This window comes from Antechinus flavipes, chromosome 5, assembly GCF_016432865.1.
Source record: "Antechinus flavipes isolate AdamAnt ecotype Samford, QLD, Australia chromosome 5, AdamAnt_v2, whole genome shotgun sequence".
Taxonomy (NCBI): Eukaryota; Metazoa; Chordata; class Mammalia; order Dasyuromorphia; family Dasyuridae; genus Antechinus; species Antechinus flavipes.
This window is the reverse complement of record NC_067402.1, coordinates 7,633,742-7,650,581: the sequence shown is the minus strand read 5'-3', so window position 1 is coordinate 7,650,581 and position 16,840 is coordinate 7,633,742. Positions and strand designations below refer to the sequence as shown.

The window sequence follows — 16,840 nt, the reverse complement described above, 5'->3', positions numbered from 1 at the left end:
GGGAAAAGCCAGATGGTTCGGTGCATAGAGCAACAGCTCGGTCAGGAGGATCGAAGTTTAAATCTGGCCTCAGACATTTAATACATTCTAGTTGTGTGATCCTGAATAAGTCACTTAACCCCAATTGCCTTGTAAAGAAAACAAAAACAAAACAAAACAAGGAAAAAGAGAAATCACCCAAACAAGACACAAATGTGGGAATTTACAATATCAGCATGATGGGATCTTGACACACTAGTTTGCTAACTCCTTCAATCCAGTCAAGGTGATTTTCCCGGATGTGTCTGTCATGTCTATATATCTACATTTTCCAATAATCACACACACACACACACACACAGGAATACTGAGCATGGTTCTTAGACAGTTGAAATTTATGTGTGTGTATATGTATAATATACACACACACACACACACACACACACACACACACACACACACACACCTTGTGGAAATAAATCTACTTGGATCATAGAAGGCAACTGAGTACAAAGGGACCACAGTAGACACTTGAGTCCAAACCTATCATTTTAGAGAAAAAGAAATGAAATACAGTGAGTAAAGGAATTTTCCTTGAGCCAAGAGACAGAGTTAAAATATACATGCAGGCACTTGAACCCTTGCCCCAAGGATCTTGTTGGGGCCATCTACTCAAGACTTTGCCATCTTTGATGATCACAGAAAATTGCTATGCTTTAGTAAATTGTTGCTATAAGAAAAATCTTTTAAAATATGTTAAAAAAATCAGAAAACAACATAATTTTCAGACTCAGATGAAATTTAATTCCCAGAAGTTTAATATTGTGACATTTCTTCTATTTTGCACTTTTCTGGCTTTCCAGGACTCAATCTTAGCACCTGGAGTGTTTTAAATGTTTGGTCAATTGTTTTTGCCCAATTGACATGTTTTACACTGACAGAATTTTCTTCATCATAATTTCATAATTAGGTTGTCAAACAACAACAACAAAAACAAAAACAAAAATAAAAAGTTGCTAGAATTCATGTGAGTGTGTGATCCATCCCCTTGAGATTAGTTCTTGAATCCATTAGGAAGACAAGGGATGAGTCTTTTGAGGAAGAAAGTTTATTTAGAGTGCAGAAGAAGCCCCAAAACAAACATCTGGGAATGCTTCTGGGAAAAGTTCAGAAAGATGAGTAGGTAAGGAAGAGAAAGAAGGGAGAGCAGCAGTATGGAGGAGGAGGAGGAGGAGAAGAAGGAGGAGGAGGAAGAGGAGGAGGAGGAGGAGGAGGAAGAGGAGGAGGAGGAGGAGGACCAGAAAGGTAGAAAAAAGGAAATTACTACAAGGCATTCAGGGTCTGGGACTAGAATCACCAGAAAAGGTTACAGATAGGTCCTGTCTTCAAGGAATGTATATTTTCCTGGCAATACAATATGGAAATACACAAATATATACAAAATAGGCATAAAATAATTTGCTAAAGGGAGGGGAGGAAGTGGTATATGTTAAAAGCCTGTGAATCTTTGAATGCTCTGATAGAAATAGAGGATCAACTACATTGTGATTAGTCAGCCAAAGGATTAAAATGTGTGACATGATCTTCCTGAACTGATGGGAAAGGGGATATTAAAGAGAAACAAAAAAGAGAGAGAGAAAAATGAGGTGGAGGGGGGAGGAAGAGATAGAGAGAGAATGTATGAGAGAGGGGGAGAGAAAGTAAGAGAAAAAGAAAGTGAGAAAAAGAGAGAAAGTAAGGGACGGGAAAAATAAGAGAGAGAGAAACAGAGAGAAAGAGAGAGTAAAAGAGAGACAATAGAGTAAAGAGTAAAGAGAGAAAGAGAGTAAGAGTAAAAGAGAAAGGGGAGAAGAAAGTAAGAGAAAGAGAAAATGAGAGAAAGAGAGAAAGTAAGGGACCCGGAAAGTAAGAGAAAGAAAGTGAAAAAGTAAAAGAGAGAGAGAGAGAGGAGAGAAGATAAGAGAGAGAGGGAGAAAAAATAAGAGAGGGGAGAGAAAGTAAGGGACAAAGAAAGTGAGAGAAAGAGAAAAAATAAGGGACCCAGAAAGTAAGAAGGAGAAAGTGAAAAAGTAAAAGAGAGAGGAAGAAAAAATAAGAGAAAGAGAGAAGGTAAGGGACAAAGGAAGTGAGAGAGAGAAAATGAGAGAAAGAGAGAAAGTAAAGGACACAAAAAGTAAGAAAGAGAGGGGGGAGAAAGTAAGAGAAAGAGAAAATGAGAGAAGAGAGAAAGTAAGGGATGGGGAAAGTAAGAGAGAAAAAGTAAGAAAGTAAAAGAGAGAAAGAGAGAGAGAAGATACGAGAGAGAGAAAGAAAAATTAAGAGAGACAAAGAGGGAAAGTAAGGGACAGTGAAATTAAAAAAAAAATAAGAGAAAGAGAGAAAGTAAGGGACATGGAAAGTAAGAGAGAAAAAGTGAAAAAATAAAAGAGAAAGAGAGAAGATAAGAGAGAGAGGGAGAAAAATTAAGAGAGAAAGAGAGAAAGTAAGGGACAGAGAAAGTGAGAGAAAGAGAGAAAGCAAGAGACAGGAAAGTAAAAGGGGGAGAAAGTAAGAGAAAGAGAAAATGAGAGAAAGAGAGAAAGTAAGGGATGGGGAAAATAAGAGAGAAAAAGTAAGAAAGTAAAAGAGAGAAAGAGAGAGAGAGCATGAGAGCGAGAGAGAGCGAGAGAGAGAGAGAGAGAGAGAGAGAGAGAGAGAGACAGAGACAGATACTTATTGATTGACAAGATTCATGAATGGTTGGTGCATACACAGTGCATTCCTTTATTCCATTCCTTTTGAATATCCTTCCACAAGTGTGTACCACATGATCATATCTGCCAGTTTCTTGTGGAATTGGAAAGGCGTTTGGCTCTAGCAGACCCCAGTAACAGAGTAATCCTAGATTACTCCTGGGGTTGAAATCCTTAAAGCTGCTAGAGGCTTGGGGTTGTGTGTGAGTAAGTTAGTGAGTGAGTGAGTGTGTGTGTGTGTGTGTGTGTTTATTGTTGTTTTCATTTTCATGGCTCCAGGTAGGTGATACATTGGGAAGAGTTCTGAACCTGGAGTTAGGCAGATGATTTCTAATCCTGCCTCAGACACTGGAAGGAATGAATGCCTTGTTATTTCAGTGGTTATTATGTGCAAAGCACAATTTTAATCTCTGGAGTTATAATTAGAAAAGTGAGACAGCCCCCACTCTCAAAAAGTCCTCATTAAAATAGAAGAGACAACACATTGGGGATAGGAGGTGGGGAAAAACCCACTATGGTTTCAGCCTTAAGACAGATGGAAAGATCTGAAATTGCTGATTTAATGTCTTTATTTAAAGTTCACATTAGTTGTGTGGTCTTGGGTCAGTCACTTAACCCTTCCCTGCCTCCATTTCTTCATCTGTGAAATGAGGATAATAATAGCACCTAATTCTAAGGATTATTGGACCAAATGAAATCCTAGCTGCAAAGCACTTTGCAAATCTTCAAGAGCCATATAAATGCTATTATTGTTGATATCCTCGAGGACAGCAGAGAAAACAAACCAACAACCTAAGTGGCCTTTGACAAGCCCTGCAGACACAAGGGGCTTGCTACAGCAAAATAGTTTTATACCCAGAAACAATCAGGACTGAATTCTGGCTTGGGACTCCAGGGTTCTGCAATGTATACTATTAATTCTTTTTAACCTGGTACAAGACACTTAATTTATCTATCATTTAATTCAATCCTTTGCAAAATATAAAGAAGGAGACAGAATATATCAAGCTAAGTTCCTTTTAGAGCAGAAATTATGTACTTCCTGATAATCTTATAAGAAAAAGGGAATAGAAAAATCAAAACAAGATGAAGGGTTTTCCCCCTCTTGCTAAGTGTGACATTCAGAAAATGGAATAAATCTACTTTCTACCCAAAAAAAGTATTAAACAAACATTCCCAGTCAAGTTTTCATGACCCCCAACTTTTGGAACAAAATGATATTAATTTGAGAATGAAGAAGCCTGCTGGGATGTTGGCTATTGTCACCATCTATTTGAAGAGAACCATAGTCAGATTGAAGTTCTCTATACGTCTTTACTTATCTCATCTGTAATCCAGCCCTGGGGATTTACAGGAAAATACCGTGCAATGTCAACTTTGGACTTCTACCATAAGCATCCAACCCCAGGGAACTATCAAGTTATCAGTCTTTACTACTGAAAACATAACACCAGTTTAAGTCTGGCTACTCCCAATGGTTCAGGTTACATTGAGGTAATATTTTGAGTGACTTGGAATAGAGAAAGATTTTCGCCCAAAAGACTAATTTAAATTGCCCACGTTTATGGCCTGAATTGCTCTCTCTGTGGGGTCAGTCTTGGTATAAAACGCTTCCTTTGCAAAAAAGGAAAGGGCCCTCACATTTCTGAGGTCGGCACAAATGTGAATCAAATATTCCCTCTTCCTAAGAACAATATTTTGAGAGTTTGTGGGCCCTTAAAACTCTTTGGAAAATTCGTAATGGTGGCAGCTGAACAAATGGGACCTTATCATCTCCTGAAATACAGTTTTCATTCATCCCATTGGTGATCCATAAAGCAGATTAGATGTAAGCCTTGGATTGGGGAAGTCTCCTTTGAGAACATGGAAAGGAACACCAACCGCCTTGGTGGCCTGAGCTTGAAGGAATAGCTGGGGTCTGGCTAGCCTTTGCACAAAATATCGGGAACTCCTTTCATATCCTCGGAGTAAATTTCAGGCAGGAGGACACGGTGCACCATGACTCCAGGAGCCGCCATCCTTGATCTTCCTGTCATCTTCTCCGTATTGCTGGTTCTCAGATTCTCAGGGCCCCTGCTTTTGAAATAATGGAGTCACAAAAGAGAGACGTGTTTGGCCCAGAATGGTCATTTTTCTTGAAACACTTAAATTATTTCTCTGCTACTGTCAGAAAAGGTGGACCTGGAGCCAACTGACTGTTGATTTTGGAAAGATCAAGTTCGGCTCTGGGCCCCCTCAGATGTAAAACCACATGCCTTTGAGGCTTTTTTCCCCTCTTTTAGCTCAATCAGAGCCTTAGTACACAGCCTAAACCATCATCCAAGGATACAAACAAAAAGAGCTAGTGGGAATATCCAAAGCAAGAATGAACAACTTTAAGCATGGGGGACATTTTTTTATTTGGGGATACTTGTATCCCTACCTGGGAGCCCTGCAGCCCCTCCCCACCTTTTCTTAAATATTTCTCTCCCCCCTCAATAGGCTCCTCTACTCTGTAAGCAATCCAACTTTCCCAAGTTCAGAGTTAAGTTGTTTCCATCAGAGCTGTGATTAGCACCCAGGCAGAGTCTTACCTTAGGGCATGGATGGGACATACTTCTTATCTACAATCACTCCTGACTTCTCAGCCTCCTGATGACCCCCCCCAAAAAATAAGGATAATCAGCCCCTGTTCCCCCAGGTCCCATCACCATGATACCCCTTTCCTAGACCCGCCTTCCCACTTTTCTCCATACAAATGCTGAAGAATAAGCCACCTTTTTCTGGAATAATTGCACCCAAGGGGCTCAGACCTTCCACTGTACGATGCCCCTGCTTGTCTCTTTTTGCCCCAGGTGAACAATTCTGGATCATGGCTCTAGTTTCTAAATACCTGAAAAAAAAAATAACGGTTAATATTCTTGGCAACAAGGGCCAAGCTTCATCTCTTTTGAGAGCAGAGGTAGGAAGGTCACACCTCTTGATGGAATTGGCCAGGGCTGCAGTCACAAGCCAACAGGGCATCCTGTTCATTGTGGGAACCTAGATCTGTTGCCAGAAGGGAGAAAACAGCCTTGGGTTCGGCTCCCTGAATTCCATGGAAGAGAAGACGGGGATGAAAGTGGAAATTGCTGCCCTCATTGTGTGGGATGGCTTCAGGGAGAGAAAGACATAAACAGACTGAACCTGGAGCTTCATGGAAAAACAGATGGGGGAAAACTTGGAGAACCTTAGGAGGAAGGGTCACAGTCAGATGGGAAAACTGAGGACCAGCAGTTACCCAATATCCAGCCTAAACCCACTGTTGATTTCCTAAATAACCTTCAGCAAGGGGTCCTAGTTCTCTGATCTTGGTCTCTTCAGCTGTAAAAGGAGGAGGGGGACCTGAACTAGATTCACAAAAGCTGGAAGTGACCTGGAAGGTCTTCCAGACTAAATTTCTCTGTATAAAGATTTATTTATTGAGGTCCAGAGAACTTGTTTTTCTTTTAATAGACTTATTTTTGGCAAATCATTTTGGAATTAAGTGACTTACCCAGAGTCACACGGGTAGAATTAGGTGTGTGAGGCCAGATTTGAACTAAGATTTTCCTGACTCCAGGGCTGGTGCTCTACTCACTGTGAGAGAATTTGTTTTTCTTAAGGTTACAGAGAGAGTAAATATTAAGACAATTAAGACAAATAATTAAGACAATACTATATTAAGGCAATGACCACATTGCCTCCCCCCACCTGCCACCCCCACCCCCATTCTATGTTCCTTCCACTGCTCCATGCTGCTTCCTTCTACCTCTGTGATCTCGGGCAAATCCCTTAACCTTTCTGTTTTCTTTTCCTTATCTATTTCTGTTTCAGTTTTCTTATCTGTAAAATGGGAGGTCTCTTTTCTGCAGTAAGGCCTTGGGATCATGTGACTCCAAACCTTGTTGGGTATGTATTAGTGAGAGCCCCTTGGTGTGTGTGGTTTGGACTCCCTGACCTCTGAGGACATGCACACCAAGTTGGTGCTGTTATTTCAGAGAGTTTTCTGGATGCCGAGGGACGTCCTTATTCTTCAGAGACCCCTTAGAGGTGTGGAACGGAGCCCTGGTTGGAAAGGTCCCAGGAGGCCTTTGAAAGTCCTCAGCCTCGCCCTGTAGTCTGGCCTGTGGCTGGTAGATGGTGCTGTCAGGTAACATGGTTTTGTTTTAAAAGAAAACATCCTAGATCCCGTCTCAAATGTCAGCAGCGTTTCAGCCCCAGGCCGGCCAGCTCTGGCGTCCAAATGCCTGTCAGGGAACGTGCTGAGGGTCTCCAAACTCTCCCAAGCCAAATCCTCCAGGTGACTTTTAGGAGTGTTCCTAAGATGGCAACCCAAGAGGGCGGAGGGGGTTTGGATGGCAGGTTCCCCTCCCCTGCTGCTCTGAGCATCTTAGCGGGATGGCCCTGACGGTCTGGCTGCTTCCCAGCACTTAGCCAGGTCTCTGACTTCCCCTGATCTGTCCTGTCTGTTTGAAAGGCATTCCCTCCTGCATTGTCCCCCTCCCGCCCCAACACTGGGGATGGATATTGCAGTTCTGGAGACTCAAGTCGTACCAAGAAACAATGCCCTTCTTGTCTTTCGTTCAAACTGTTTTCTTTGACTGTGAAACACTTCCACTCTAGAGATTGGAACCTTGAAAGTCATGGGGTGAGTTAAGAGCAGTGCAGGGAATGGGAAACAGAGACTTTCTTAAAAAAAAAGAAAAATCTGAAAAATTGAAGACAGCATGGTTCCCGTACTTTGGATGTTCATGTCCATTAATTTTTAAAAAGATCACATTCAGGATAATCCCAACAGTCTTGTGATGGAGAGAGCCATCTCTTCCAGAGAGAGTGCTGTGGGACTGAATGTGGATCACGATGTAGTATTTTCACTTTTTGTTGTTGTTGTTGGCTTGTTTTTTACCTCATTTTTCCTCCTTTTGATCTGATTTGTTCTGGTGCAGCATGATAAATGTGGAAATATCTTTAGAAGAATTGCACATGTCCAACCTATTATTATTTGTTGTCTGGGGGACAGAGGTGGGGGGAAAGAAGGGAGAAAGATTTGGAACACAAGGTTTTGTAAGGGTGAATGTTGAAAATTTTCTTTGCATGTATTTTGAAAATAAAAAAGCTATTATTAAAATGTTTAAATTAAAAAAAATAAGATAGTGTAACAAGTTTGCTTTAGTTCCATTCTTCCAATGTCCTGCTGCTCTCTCTTCTAGTAGTACACTGAGGGATTTCACATGTTTAACTTATATATTGGATTACTTGCGATCTGGGAGATGGGGTGAGGAGGAAAGGAGAGTAATATTTAGAACACAGGGTTTTGCAAGGGTGAATCTTGAGAACTATCTTTGCACACATTGTGAACAATAAAATACTATTATCATAAAAAGAAAGAAAAAAAAATCACAAAGAAGAAAAAAAGTCCACTGAAGGTTGTGGAAGAGTGAGCAAGGATAGGAACAAAACAAGCAAATATATCTTTCAGGATCATTTCCTTTCAGAGTTCAGGCCAATCATCTTAGTAGCTCAGTCAACGCTAGTTCAAAATATTTGACCATTGGAAAAATAGGGATTTTCCATGTCTACAAATAAGTTTGCTTCTTAATAGAACAGCTAGAGGCTTCTTAGAAGTTTATCACGGGTTACTAAATTTGTTTGGAAGAAATTTGGCTGCTCTGAGATGGGACTTCTGTCTTTCAAGGCACCATCCTTTGACCCAGTGAACTCCTTTCTGGGCATCTACCACAAGGAGGTCAAAGGCAGAAACAAATACTAAATCTTTGTTCTTGGGGGCAGGGGGATGGAAACAAAATAGGCCACATATGACTTAGGAAATGGCTGAACAAATTGTAGTGAAATATTTCACAGCCAAGACAAATGTGAAGAATTCAGAGAAAATAGCAGCATCTCTGCAGAATGGCTACCCAGAGTTTTTTCCTCTCTTCAGAACCCTTCCTCTTTGAAGAAAATCTGAAACACTTGATCTTTTCTGGAAACTAGAATCAAGAAGATCAAGATTTTTCTTCTTAAAAATTCTGCCTTTTGTGCAGGCCTGGAGTATTGGCTCCTCCAATTTCCAAATGAGGAAAATCTTGCAAAAATGGACTCTGAGCTATGGATTACATGAAAAGTTCAGAGAAACATGGGAAGATTTGTATGATCAGAGACACAATGAAACACACAGAACTCAATGAACGATTTTGCTGTCGCATCATTTTTCAGTCATGTTCAACTCTTCGTGACTCAATTTGGAAGTGGTTTGCCTTTTTCTTCTTCAGCTCATTTTACAGTTGAGGAGACTGAGGCAAACATGGCTAAATGACTTGCACAGGATCACAAAGCTAATAAGTAAATGAAGTTGCATTTGAACTCAGGAAGATGATTGTTCCTGATTTCAGGCCTGCTATTTTACCTACTGTAGCCTGGCTTCCCCAACAGACAAAATACATAATTAAACAACATCAACAAAAATCTTGCCAAAAAGAAGCCAAAAAAGAAAGGAAATCAAACTATGAGTAAATAGTTTCCCCGCTGGGGAGGGGGGAAAAGGGGGAAGTTGATAAACCTTATTTCTTGTATAAGTAGAGAGACAAAGGGCCCGTAGAGCACAATAGTGTCTGTATTATCATTTTACAGTCATTGAACTGGGTAGCTTTACTTAACTGATTTTCTTTATTGCTAGGGAAGGCTTCGTTTTGAGGGCTCCCTTAGTAAATTCTGAATTAGTTGTATTATATCTTAGAAGCCAATGATTTCAGGAGAATCTAAATTACTAAAGAATTTTAACTACAGCTAAGTCAAAGGACCATAGAAAGACAGAGTGAGTATCTACATAGTGTTACTGGCTGGAGCCTATTTCTTAGATGGCTTCCTCATGGGGAACTGGCTTCTGAGGTGTGTAGGACCCATTCTTTGTCATCTCTGATTGTTAAATTTTCAGTGTGAACATTTACACCTCAGAAATTAACAAAGTCTATAAACCTGAGCTTGACTTTGTTTTGTTGATTGTCTAGATTTAAGAAAGTGAAAACGTTCCTTAGGGTATATCTCTCCACCGACCATACCCCAGTCTGATTGTTAAACATTTACCAGCACACCCCTGCCTCAAGGGCATGAATTCCTGGAATGGAGGGTTGGGCGGCTCTGTGGCTGAGACACCAAGTTGGACTGCTTTGGGGCTACATAAATATCTTTGATTTAAAGAGAACAACCACCTCAGAGCAGTGATTCCAGTGGGTTGAGTGGGTAATCTTGGGAGAACAGAAGAATAGAAAAATTATTATTTGCATCCATGGAGGTTTCGCATGCGTGAAATCCCATGTACATCAAGGCTCCTCCCAAACAGGAGATTTATTATTTAAGACAGGAGTCATATCAGACAGAGAAACTAAGATGGGGAAACAATATCAGATAATGGGAATTCTCTAGAAAACTTGTCCCATAGACAGTGGATACTGTAGTGATATGATCATTTCATTTCATTTCAAAGAAGGAGAAGGAGCTAAGATGTCTTATGGTATGTACTTTATAATCCTTGGATGCTAATTTTAAGTTTCCAATTGGATAGTCACTTCAATAACAATAACTTTGAAAACTATTTTGTATTGGGGAATGTTAGTATAGAGAGAAATACTACATCCCTTCCAATTTTTTATATAATACAAAATAGGAAATAATTTCCCCAGCTGTTCCATTTAAAAAACAAACAAACAAACAAAACCCTCTATTATTGTTTGTGGAATCAATCGATCAACAAGCATTTATTAAACAACTGCTATGTGCAAAGCACTAGAGATGTATACAAATTCCCTCCAACTGAAACAATCTCTGGTCTCAAAGAGCTTGCATTCTAATATAAGAATTCTTCTCAAATATTCTCTCTTAACCAGTATTGTTTTCAGCTTTAAAAAATACTAATTAATGGGCTTAAAATATGAGTCCTAAGACAGAGAGAGACCTTGTGGAGAAAAAAAAAAAAAACAGAATATTCATTCACTATTATTAACATTACAAATCTGAGGAATCTTTCTGGACAGTTATCTGACAATAATGGAGCAAAAGCTAGGGAGGAAAAGCCTACTGTCTGATATAGCAATTTCATTGTTGAGATCATGCCCCAAAAGACTTGTCAAAAAAAAAAAAAGAATAAAACAGCAACAACAATAAAGAAGCAGAATTATGTTTCAATGACTTTCATAGCAGTATTATCTGTGATTAAAAAATAAATAAACTAGAAGTAAATTCAATATACAACAATGGGGAGATGGGAAAACAAATTGTGGGACATTTATGTAATAAGATATTAAAATGAAATTAATACTAATATGTATGAAGGACTCAAAGAAATCTGGAAGGATTTTTATGGAATTGTGCAAAGTGAAACAATCTGAACCAGACAGACCAAGCCCACTCCAACTTTAACCATGAAAGGAAAAGTCAATGAAAATGAATGGGACAAAATGGTGACTCAAAAGGAGTGACTGAAAAGTGCTTATGACATTTTAAATACTGAAACCCATTCATTTAAATGTAAAGAATCATAAAAATAATTTTAATGATTTGTATTGATGCTTCGTATTATTTTAAACAAAACATTCAACTATGTGCATTTTCTGCATATTTCATGAATCTGCACATATCCATTTGAAAGTTAAAAAATCAACAACAAATAAAGGAGAAATAGAGCTTTTCTTTTTTCTTTCTTTTTTTTTTTTTTAAGAAGAGAATAAATACATTTACATGTTACATAAGTGTTCTGTTTTGATTTGGCCCTAAAGTCTGAAAAGCATCTAGCTTAGTGGTGATTTAGGAAAAGGAAAAAAAAAAAAAGTAGGCAAGAATTCTTCCTTCCAAATCTCATGTTGTTAAGGTTACATGCTGAATTTTCTAGTGGAATCACTTCAACTATGTCCCGATTTAAAGAGTGCCACCTGGATTAGAAAAATCACAAAATTAAAATCACATTTGGGTGAAAATACACTTTTTCAGGCTTCTCCATAGGCTCACTAATCACCAACAAAGACATGCTGCTTACCCACCAATTTGTTTCTGAGGCTACAACCTTACAGGATACTCTAAAATCTTTTTATTTGAGAATCCCTTTCTTTGTTTTCATTCATGTTGGTTGTTTTTTTCTTTTTTCTTTTTTTTTTTTTCTTTTTAGATCCAAGGCATCTAGTTTGCCTATCCTTTATTTTCTGAGAAAGCAGGATGCCATGTGCTTACCTGATTCTGTGAGGGGATCCCTACATTCTGGGTTCTGGTGATTGATAGTCATTGAAATCCACTGCTCACTGTAGACTATGCAATGTGATAAACAGGAGATGATATAATAGGAACAGATAAAATAATTTCACTTATTTAAAAAAATGATCAAAAAATGAACTACTGGAAGCAGGATGCTGATAAATGTTTGGCAGTAATTTCTCTAGAAAACACCCTTTTAAGTTTTAACTGCATTATTAATGCTTTCTTAAATCTAGACCATCAATAAAACATGTCAAACTCTGATTTGTAAGGACTTTTGATTTCAGAGATACAAATATTCGTTCTGAGAATTTTACTATCTAATTAGAATTGTCTCTAACATACACCTTGGCTGTTGCTATGATAAAATGAAGAGATTAGCCATGGGTTGTGGGTTCTTTTGATGGTCTATCAAATTTAAGAGAAAGTAATGAACACTTTTAAAAGAAGGGTTGAATGTCATTACGAGATGAACTTATGGGAAAATACAGATAAGTGTCCCACAGGGTGGGCAGCCCCAGTTAGGGTGGTGATCTACATGGTTGAAGTAAAAATTGAAATCACTGGGATCCCACAGCTATTGATGTCTGAGAAAAAAAAAAGAAAATGGCAATCCTTCCATTGGGCTAGCTTTGACAGAAGTTAATTTTGATCCTTAACCAGTCGATCAATAGATATTAAACATCAGGTACTGGACTTGACTCTGGGAATGCTAGTATAAAGAATGAAGCAGTGACTATTTGTAAGAAGTCTCTCTAATGGAGAAGATGAGGGTATATATCAATATATGAAGAAGAGACATAAAATGAATACATACATAAATAAAGTGGTTAATGGAGAAGGAGAGCATGATCATTCAAGTGGGAGAGAATGAGGGAGGAAAAGCTTAATAGAGTTAACAGAAGAGGCCCCTCACCTTTGTTGCCAGCAGCCCTGGATACTGGCCCAGCACAATGGAGAAAAGATCTGGAACATCAGGAACCACAAATTGTAAGAAGTGTGCATATAGTTAGTTATATCACAAATATGATACAAATCAACATCACATCCACGACATTGCAGCACTTGGTCACATGTAATCTTTCTCCTCTCACTTTTCCCCTCTTTTTTCCACCTTAGGCTCCTCCAAGTCCAATAAACCATCTGTTAAAATTGAGGCCGGACAATCACACTCAAGACCATCACATGGCCTCCCACACATGAGTATTCATACATATGCACACGTGTGCACACATATGCATACTCACACAGCCAGTGTGAGCTTCCTCACCTTGGCTCTTGGACTCAGTTTATAAGTTAAGGTTTTTGCACCTAATAGTTTTTCAGACTATGCTGTTTGGTATCAAATTAGGAACATCTGTCCTCCATTACAATTATTCCTATACTGGTTGCTATTATGGTTACCTAGGTAATAAGGCAATGTCCATTCTGAAATGATCGATATAAATAAAATTTCTATTTTACTTCAAGAGAATGGAAAATTTCTGTTCACCTATAGATAAAACAGTATATATATATATATAAACATACATATATATACACACATACATATATACACACATACATATACATATATACACATACATATACATATATACACACATACATATATATGTACACACGTGCATGAATACACACACACATATTCCACTATGCAAGCCCTGGACTCTTGCTGTGACCTAAAACCACTTCCGGGCTTGGGTTTCCGCTGTGTCTCCTGGTGCAGAAGCTCCCCTAAGAGTGTGTGTGATGGCATCCCTGTCTGTTGATTCAATCTCTGTTGATTCAACTTCTCAGTTATTTTTGTTTCCCTGGCTGGGATGTAGCTTGCATTTGGTGACCTTCTTGTTATTACTTAAGCAGCGGCACAATGATTTCACCAGACAGATTTTCGCCTAATAATATATAAAAGTGTATTTCGTTGTTGTTTTTTTTTTTTTTCCTAGTGAAAAAATAATGATGGTTTGGGCATGGGGGCATGCCCAGAGAAAGGAGAATGGATGAAATGGGAGGAGGGATTGAGAGTGAGAGAGGAGAAAATAAAATCTCATGTTATTCTTATATATCTACCAAAAGGCAAGAAATAAAGTAAGTTCTTTATTTTTCCTGTATGATTGATCTCAGTGGAACCCATGTGTGAAGACATGCTCAATTATCCGTTAGTTTACAACAGTTTTTTTTATGATTCAGCAGTCCCTGTTTCTCCAGTCTTACCTCTCTCCCTGGTTTCTGAAAACTCTACTCAGCCATTTGTAACACGTCCTGTCATGAGCCAGAGAAAAGCCAACACTGTTCTGGAAATAGTCACTGAGAAATTCCCTGCATCCCCCCTCAGCTTTTCACCTCTGCCCATGCAGGTATCTGAGCATATATGTGTACAGACACACAACACAACACAAACCACAAACACACCCCAAATCATGCAAGTCCTGAGACTCTTAGGACCCCTTATCCGCTGAAGACACTATGGAAAAGACATTACTTTGTTTGTGGAGGAAAAGCCATTTATCCGATCTCAAAATCAAACAATTATTCTTGCAAACACCTTCTTCCCCCCCTTCTTTCTCAAGGCAGCACTGCCAACATTTTTCACATTTAAATGGGGTCTGGATGCTTTGAATCCCCGGAGCTGCAATCTTTTTAGCAGAAGTGACTAGAATCCATGCGGCACTGATATACAAGTTGTTAGAATCGGGACTATAATGTGGGACGGATTTATTTCCTACTCACTCTCCATAATCGACAGAATGAAAAAAAAAAAAAAAAGTGAAGGTGGTGGCTCGAATGTCTCATAGAAAATCGCAAACAGACGTGAACTTTTGCATCAAATCCTTTGATTTATAATTTGTTGGGCATTAAGCTAGTGCCACTAAGTTAAATTAAAACAATTGTGTGCCTGAAAGAATTAATTTAAAGGAATAAACCAACAGCTAGATTGGGCATTCGATGGAAGAGGGATTCTTTCCTTTACCTTTTCTGCTGGTTCCTCCTCATCCCTTCTATCGATTTCCATATTTCCCTTAATGCTTGGGTTTTTATTGCATTTTTAAAAGGTCTTTTGCCTAAGGAAAATGAGCAGTTTCATTTACTGTCCTCTCCTCCTCTACTACATAGACAAACTCATTTTATTTGTTTTTTTTTTTTTTTTGTTAAGTTGACAATGAAAATATTTTTTTAAAGAAACCCAAACAAGATTTTAAAAAGATATAAAACTTCATACTTTAATGAACATATTCTTTATTTCTTATCTAGGGCCATCTGTCATTATAGAATTTCTCTTCTGGCATGTGTAGAGCAGAGGTTCTGAACTGGGGGTCTGTGAACTTGCTTTGTAAATATTTTGATAACCATATTTCAACATTATTGTTTTCCTTGGTGATCCTCCTATTTTCTAGTATGCATTTAAAAATGTGATTCGGAAAAAGGGTTCACCAGACTGCCAAAGGAGTTCACGGTATAAAGTGACATTTAAAAAGCGCTAGTCTAAGTAGGTTTTAAACCAGAAAAAAAAAATATGACAGTATCCCTCAGTTTCTATATAAAGGGGAGATTTCTCATGTCCACAACAGCTCTAAGTCTCATTGTAAAGGAAGAAAATATACTAATCGTATAGCAAATCCCCACCCTTAAGGTCATGTAAAATAAAAACACCGGCAGCAATAATATAAGTTCTGTACTCTCAAACTTCTTTATAGATATCACTTTATTATTACTATTTACTCATAGGTTTGTAAAATAATTTATGATGATTATATTAGTCATTAATTATGATAATTGGTGAGGGAGATTGTTATACTTAGCTCAGCTTAAGAATAAGAAAGAGATGAAATTTGGAGACTTCTTGTAGGGAATATAAATAGATTTCAGTCAAATGGACTGGGATGGTGACAGGGGAAGTCAAGTAAAAAGAGATTATGGAAATCCACAACTAACTGCCAACCCTAATTTTACCTACCGTTTTCTTCTGAATATTTGTTTCTATCTTACTGTGAGAAAGAAAGCTTAGTTGATTTCAGAATCAAAAACTTTCCTTGCCTACCACCAATGTTAACTAGAAATGTGTGTCCAGGCAGGGGTATGGAGTGGGAAATGAAGTCTAAGAGAGTTCTGCACCTTGGGTATCCAGAAGTTATATACACATTGCTAGTCTTGGAATTTGGAAGGTTAGGATTCAAATCTCAGCTCCAATACTCACTCTGGGCAAATATGGTTCAGTCTCTTTTGGCTTCAGTTTCCTCCATTGTAAAAAGGGGAACCACTACTAGTGCCTATCTCACAGGGTTGCCTTAAGGTTCAAGTGAGCTAATAAATGTATCCAAATCCTGCATGAATTTATCTTGGATAGGCTTACATTTTTTTTTAGAGTTAAATATGATTAACTGCTTTCTTTTGAGTAATTAATTTGAAAATGGAATATAATGGAAGTATTTTATTTTTATGATATAAAGAGAAAATCAATTTTAAGTAATGTAATGGAAGTATTTTATTTTTATGATATATTATAAAGAGAAAATTAACTTTAAGTCAATCCATCACTATAGATATATGTATTCAAGAAATGGTTTGAAAAATATAATAAAAAATACACAAAGTACTTCTTAACTTTAAAGGGTTCTCTGTGTTTAATTATTATTAGTGAAAAATCTACACATTTTGTCACCATTTTCTTGATTATTGTAAGCTATAATTAGTAGAAATCATCTTAAAACTCAGAATTCCCAAATATGAGTCTTGGCCAACAAGGCCTTTCTATAGCATTAATTCTGATGCTTTCCTGATTATCCCCCAAAAGATCCACGAATTAGAAAAGTAACAATGTCCTCAGTTTGAAAATGTTAAGGATTTATTTTTCATTTGCCCTGAATTGATTTTATTAGGTCTAACAAAAG

At 38.1% G+C, this 16,840-nt stretch overlaps 1 long non-coding RNA gene across 2 annotated transcripts in view; it reads right to left on the bottom strand.

The window, feature by feature from the left end:
- Positions 1 to 2,676: 2,676 nt before the first annotated feature.
- The window catches only part of LOC127564105 (uncharacterized), a 32,892-nt gene continuing 18,728 nt past the window's right edge, over positions 2,677 to 16,840 (bottom strand). The window contains exons 2-4 of one of the 2 annotated variants that reach the window (XR_007954192.1): positions 12,868 to 12,917; positions 5,468 to 5,583; positions 2,677 to 4,784 (exon numbers count right to left, since the gene is read on the bottom strand). This is a non-coding gene — a long non-coding RNA (uncharacterized LOC127564105). Of the gene's footprint in view, positions 5,584 to 12,867; positions 12,918 to 16,840 lie in introns of both variants that reach the window. The other variant, XR_007954191.1, reaches the window with a different exon arrangement.